General features: G+C 31.6%; 1 long non-coding RNA gene across 1 annotated transcript; it reads left to right on the top strand.

Annotated features, from left to right (window-relative positions):
* Positions 1 to 432: 432 nt before the first annotated feature.
* On the top strand, positions 433 to 3,066 carry LOC120277139. The gene is made up of 3 exons (XR_005541472.1): positions 433 to 454; positions 1,749 to 1,891; positions 2,395 to 3,066. It is a non-coding gene; the product is annotated as an uncharacterized LOC120277139 (long non-coding RNA).
* The last annotated feature ends 3,276 nt before the right edge of the window (positions 3,067 to 6,342 follow it).

Genomic DNA, 6,342 nt, shown 5'->3' with positions numbered 1-6,342 from the left:
ATAAAATTAAATTTGAATTGGGATTTAGAAAAGGATTTGATGACATCACCAGATGCAATCCGGCTCAGCAAATTGAACATTTTGTTTATTTATTTATATTTTCAAGATGACGTCCTCGGCGAGGGCCACGTCACCCTTTGAGATTCCCACACGATCATGGTTGCAACGGCTCTCTGTGCTTCTCCCGCTTCCACTCCTCCTCCTCCTCCTCCTCTCCTTCTTCTCTCCTCGTCGCTCCAAGCTCTCCATCGCTCGCCTCTCCTCCTCTCCTCATCTTGCCGGGCCATGGCCTCGTCGGACGTCGCTAGAGGTGAGAAGATCATGGCGCCGTACGAAGTCCCCCAATCACCGCCGACGTCGTCTCTAGTGCGGAGAAGCGATTCGGTGGCATGACCTTCGATGGGGATGGACGGTTTGTTTGGATCGAGACCCGCCCTAATGATGGAATTGGAGGGTATGGTATTCAATTTAGGTTTTGGTTTTCTTTTGTTGCTTATGGGTTCTCTTTTGGTGTGCGATTGAAAATCGTAATGAGTTATGCTACAAATGTTGGAAAGGACGAATGAATTAGGGTTCTAGTTTAGAGAAGGTTCCTTAAAGTGATTCTTGGCGAGAAGAAAGAAAGCAACGGTCGTTTAGAGGTTAATTGTCTTGGGGTTTAGGGTTTAAAATGTAGAGGTTAGGGTTAGGGTCTGGGTAGAATACCTTTATGGAACAAAGATATTTATATTTTTGATGGAGCATTCATATCTAAGAAAATTGTTGATAAGACCATTTCAGTTTGTAGTTCTTATAGAATCATGGAATGGAGAAAAAAATGAATGAATGAATGAATGAAATTAATTAATTAATTAATGCAACTTCCTTGTTAGTTTTGTTTAATTTTTTCTTTTTTGATGAAAAGTGGATAAACCACTGATTTATTGAGAAAGAAAAAACAGTACAGGGATAAAATTCTCTCACCAGAAGTGAAGGAGAAAAGTACAATAAAACAGAGAAATGAAAATAAAAGGAGGTAAAAGCATGTTCAGGCGGAAGACACCGTCCCGGCATCTCGAGCTCGCCGGAAGATCCGGTGGTGCAGAGCAACTCCTATGGGGGTGTCGTGATCCAGTTCGCCAGTAGGATTTGATGCGCTTGCCCTGAGAAAGTCAAGGGAGCGCTTGATTTTCTGTGATGCTTCATTGAGTGTTTGTTGATGTCTATCCGCAGCTGTTGGGAACCATGAAAGAAGCATATTAGCAGTTTTAAATTATGTTTAATTGTGGTAAAGTAGTCTGTTGAAAGATACGAGAGTTCCTTTCAAGCCAAATATTCCATAAAATTGCACGAGAAAATTTCAAATGAGTAATGTGATTATAATTTAGACAAAATATTCATTGGATTCTCTCCCAAGTGAAACGTCCAGAGTTGAATCTCTCCTAACTTAATGGTTGAGGGTTTGTGCCTTTGTGTCTTGTCCACATTTATCAATAACAAAAAATAATTCAGATTATCTGACATTGCTTTAGGTTAATGATGCTTTTTTTCTTGTTCTTCATTTAGATATTTCTCCAATTTTATTTTTTAATTTGATTTTATCCAATGGAGTTTATGGAGATGCTATATTTTGTAAATTCACATCATTTAACTTCAAACGATAAAGCACTATGTTGATTTTGCCTTTCAGATGTGTTGTTCTTGTTAAAGAATGTATTAATCCTCGAAGACAAACATACTAGACATCATACCTCCAGATTTTTGCAAAGCACGAACATTGGCCCAACAATATGGAGGTGGTGCATTTGCTGTCTCTAAGCACATGTTTGTTTTTTCAAACTACAAAGATCAACGTTTCTACAAGAAATCCATTGGATAGGAGAAGTTCTCTGGCCACTCAACAATGAGCGTTGTAAGTAATAAGTATTCTTTCTTTTCCTTAAAATGTGAATTACTTTTGAAAATTCTTTTGAATATGTAGCTTGTTCAATGATAAATTATGAAAAGAGGCCAGTTTATATATTTTCTAGGAAGACATGTGACTTCACATTTTGCAAATCATTTTATGATAAATTTTGTTGACTCTTGTGGATTTTTCTTCACAGGTGACTTGTTTGGCATTGCAATGTTTTTGCAAAATCATGAATTAGATTGACTGGGAACTACAATTATTTAAATATGCTGTTCTTATTCATTCGTATTTCAATATGCATGACCAGCTTTTCAAATGGTTATTTTCTCATGTCTAGTGATAAAAAATTCACATAGCTAGTATTGCTAAACATGGTAAGATCGACTAAGAGGCAGTTGTTAAGCTTGCTGAAGTAAGTTTAATCTCTATTTATGAATTTGAATAACCTTTTTTATGAATATGAATTATCTTTTCATGACTTTAAGTTTTATGCTTCTTTTTAGGGTTTTAAGGGAGCAGACCTTTGCAATGTGTGCATTGAAGCTGGAATGTCAATAATCCGTGCAGAGTGTGATTATGCTATTGATGAGGATTTTATGAAGGTATGAACTTCATACTTGATTAAATAAATTAGCTTGCTTCTTTATTATGAATTATTAGAAATAATATAGTACTCTATCGATAATGATGTATAAATATCCTAAGTAATTTTGTAGCAAGTATCAAATTTATAAAGTATTTTGTAGCACGCATAAAAAATATGATTATAACATGTATTCAATCATTAAAGTATTTTGTAGCAATTATCATTAGTTAGATGAGTTTTTAAAAGTAAATAGTTCATACAGAGGAACTAGTCTATACACTGGAAAAGAGAGGTCTGGCTTGTCCTAGTCACTTCTCTCCATCCAGAAAAGAAAGATATTTGCACTTTCCTCATAGAACCAGTATTTTGAAAATTATATCTGAAATCTATTATGAATCTATATAAATTAGTAGAAAAAATAGATCTTATTTATAAAAAATTAATCGTGGTAGATGCTAATTTAGTTAAAGTGGAAACTATATTAGCCAATTTAGATTATATTAAAAATAATATGAAAAAGAATAGAGAAAGTAATGTTGTAAATGAGTTATGCACTTGTATGAAAAAATTAACTTTAGAAAAAAAAAATTAGAAAGCCAATTTCTACATATGCTGTATGCACAAAAGAAGAATTAAATAAACCCGCAGAATATAGCCAATTTAGATTATATTAAAAATAATATGAAAAATAATAGACAAAGTAATGATGTAAATGAATTATGCACTTATATGAAAAATTAACTTTAGAAAAAAGAAAAAATAAAATTAGAAAGCCAATTTCTGCATATGCTGTATGGACAAAAGAAGAATTAAATTAACCTGCAGAATATAGAATGAAATTTCCCAAAGGATTTTTAAAATAAAAATTTAGTATTTACTTAATTGTCAGGATTCAAAACAAGCATAAAGGTTAATAAATCTATCTGAGCCAGTGAATGATCCCATACTTTCATATGAGTTTTCTTCAATCCTTAATTTCGATATTTCTCTTTAGTATTTTCGCAAAAAAAAAAGTTTAAATTTTAATTCAATTAGATACTTAAATTTATACAATGTTATAAAGAAGAATTAGATGTAGTACGTAAAGATAGTCTCTTTAATAGCTTGCCTTTTTATTATGAATTATTAAAAATAATATATTATTCTATTGATAATGATGTTTAAATATCCTATGTATACTTACTTTGTAGCAAGTATCAAATTTATGAAATATTTTGTAGCACGTATAAAAAATTTGATTATAGCATGTATTCAATCATTGAAGTACATTGTAGCAATTGTCATTATTCAGATGAGTTTTTAAGAGTATATAGTTCATACAAAGGAACCAATCTTTACACTGGAAAAAGGAGGCCTGGCCTGGTCCAGTCACTGTTCTCCTTCTAGAAAGGGAAGACATTTGCACTTTTTCTCGGAGAACAAGTACTTTGAAAATTATATCTGAAATCTATTATGAATATAGATAAATTAGTAGAAAAAATAGATCTTATTTATCAAAAATTAATTGTGGTAGAAGCTTATTTAGTCGAAAGGAAAACTATATTAGCCAATTTAGATTATATTAAAAATAGTATGGAAAAGAATAGAGAAAGTAATGATGTAAATGAGTAATAATTCTAGTTTTCAATCTTGCAAAACTCTGTACTATAAATGACGTGACTCATAACATTAGCTCTTTGCTAATGAGCTTCCAATCTTTTTCTTGTGTTGTTTTTGTTTAGTATTATGCTATGTTCTCGTGTTATGGCAAATGGATGGCATGCTCTATCAGATGAAATCCGTGATTTGTCTTTCATCTTCCTTTTGCATTTCATTTTCAATTTTTTTTTTTTTTTGGGTTGTTTGGCACATGATATCTAAAACCTTCTTTGGGCTATAGTTCTATTATATCTCCGGTCGTTGGCTGGTGTTTTCGAAGTACAATGACAACTATCTTTAGAAGGGGATTTTGTTCATCACCAGACAAAGTCTAACTCTTCACCAATTTGTTTATTGCTGCTGTTTTCAAACATCATGTTTTTGTTATTAGTGGCAAATTTTGCTGATGAATTTGGGGTTTCTAATATTTAGAATGGGGTTTACATCAATGCAATAACATAATTTCATCAAGTTGTTTTCTGAATATCTATTTGTTGTCTGTTCTCTTGGTTTGTAGTCACTGATAAAAATCAATTGCTTATGTTTTTTTATACTGATTTTATTTTGTATGATCTAGATTTTTGTTTTTGTTTGTGAAAGATCTGTAAGTTCATGTTATGGTACTAATTGGATTTGCTGTTGGAGGTAGTTTGGCCATTCTTTTTGCTAAAAGCAGTTAGAAACTGGTATTTTGGTTCAATTTCACCTTTGTGAAGTATTTGCTGTTGATGTTAAGGTTTCAATTGGATTTGCTATTGAAAGTAATCTGGCCATTCTGTCTGTTAAGAGCAGTTAGAATGTAGTATTTTGTTAGGGTTTGTGTCGCATGTGTGCTTGATATATTTTGTTTTTTTTTTAATTGATTTCTGGGCGGTTTCAAAACTTAGTTTTAATTGATCTAAGTATTTTATTTGTGTGTGTGTGTGTGTGTGTTGGAAATTCACGTGGTGCTTGGTGTTCACTAAAGGAAATATTGTTTCATCACAAATTTTTTTTCCTGTGTGGTTGTACTTGTTAATTTATATTTGAGATGTCCAGGAACACTGATTCGGGTTGTTGTTGGATTGAAATTCTTTTTATCTTATTAATTAGCTTGTATTATTGTTATCCTCTTCATGGAGGGATGTTAATATTTTAGATCAAAAAGGGCTATGCTATAAAACAATATGAGGTCGGACATGTTTGATCTATTCTTTTTGCTGATGAGATGGTTGCATCTTTTTATGTATATTTTCTAGCATATTCCAATCATTTACTTTTCATCATAAGGCCAATTGCTGTTACTAACTAGATTTAGTTTACCTCACAGAAGTTCAGAATATTTTTTCTTGTGAATTGATTACCTATGTGACTAGGTGATTCGATACTTTAAGAGGATTAATGGTAAAACATCACTATGGATATGCTTGATATAAATTATAATTCACATGCTCTTGAGATCATGTTATTTCACTCATCGTTTTCCTGTTGCTAAGATAGGTGATCTTTGTTTTGCTTCACTAATTGGTTTGTTTCAGTTATTGAGTCTGAGAACAAAGTTTTTCCTCACAAATTGTTTTGCTTTAGTTATAAGTTTGAGAACAAACTAGGATAGGTAATGAATATGTATCTCAAGGTTATATCTCAAGATTTGTTTTGCTCTTGCTGATTTATTTTTCTCTTTTGACTTAATCTAGGTGACAAATTTTTTTTATTTGGTTTCTCTCTGAAGTTGGTGATTTAACAAACTTTGTGAATATATTATTTTAAATAGTTTTGTTGTTGCTACTCTGGATTATATTTACCATTCCCTTGACTTCTTAGGATTTATTAAATAGATTTATTGTTGCCACTATTTAGTTATTTATAATTCCTTTGACTCTTGACGCTATCCTTATTATTCTGTTTTCTATTTTCTTTTGTCCAAACGTAGTAATTGTAGTGCCATTCAATATGTGGGTTGTTTTAATTTTATGAAGTTTGTATTGATGAAGGTTTTCTTTATTGAACTTGCATCACCTTCTTTGATTTCTAAAAACGTTTTTAGTTGGTTAATATGATCACCAAACCTGTAGTACACCCAAAGATCATAAAATTAATATAATACATCATCATGTTTCAAATAAAAGTTTTTTAATGTTCGTGTTTTAAAAACTAATATAAAGGCTCTTGAAAAGCTATATTCCTAATTAACCCCTATGGATTATGTACTTTCTTATTATGGTTTAATAAAATCTTTTTCTCTTTT

This window comes from Dioscorea cayenensis, chromosome 15, assembly GCF_009730915.1.
Source record: "Dioscorea cayenensis subsp. rotundata cultivar TDr96_F1 chromosome 15, TDr96_F1_v2_PseudoChromosome.rev07_lg8_w22 25.fasta, whole genome shotgun sequence".
Taxonomy (NCBI): Eukaryota; Viridiplantae; Streptophyta; class Magnoliopsida; order Dioscoreales; family Dioscoreaceae; genus Dioscorea; species Dioscorea cayenensis.
Note: the sequence above shows the minus strand (reverse complement) of the source record. Positions and strands in the feature narration are given on the sequence as shown.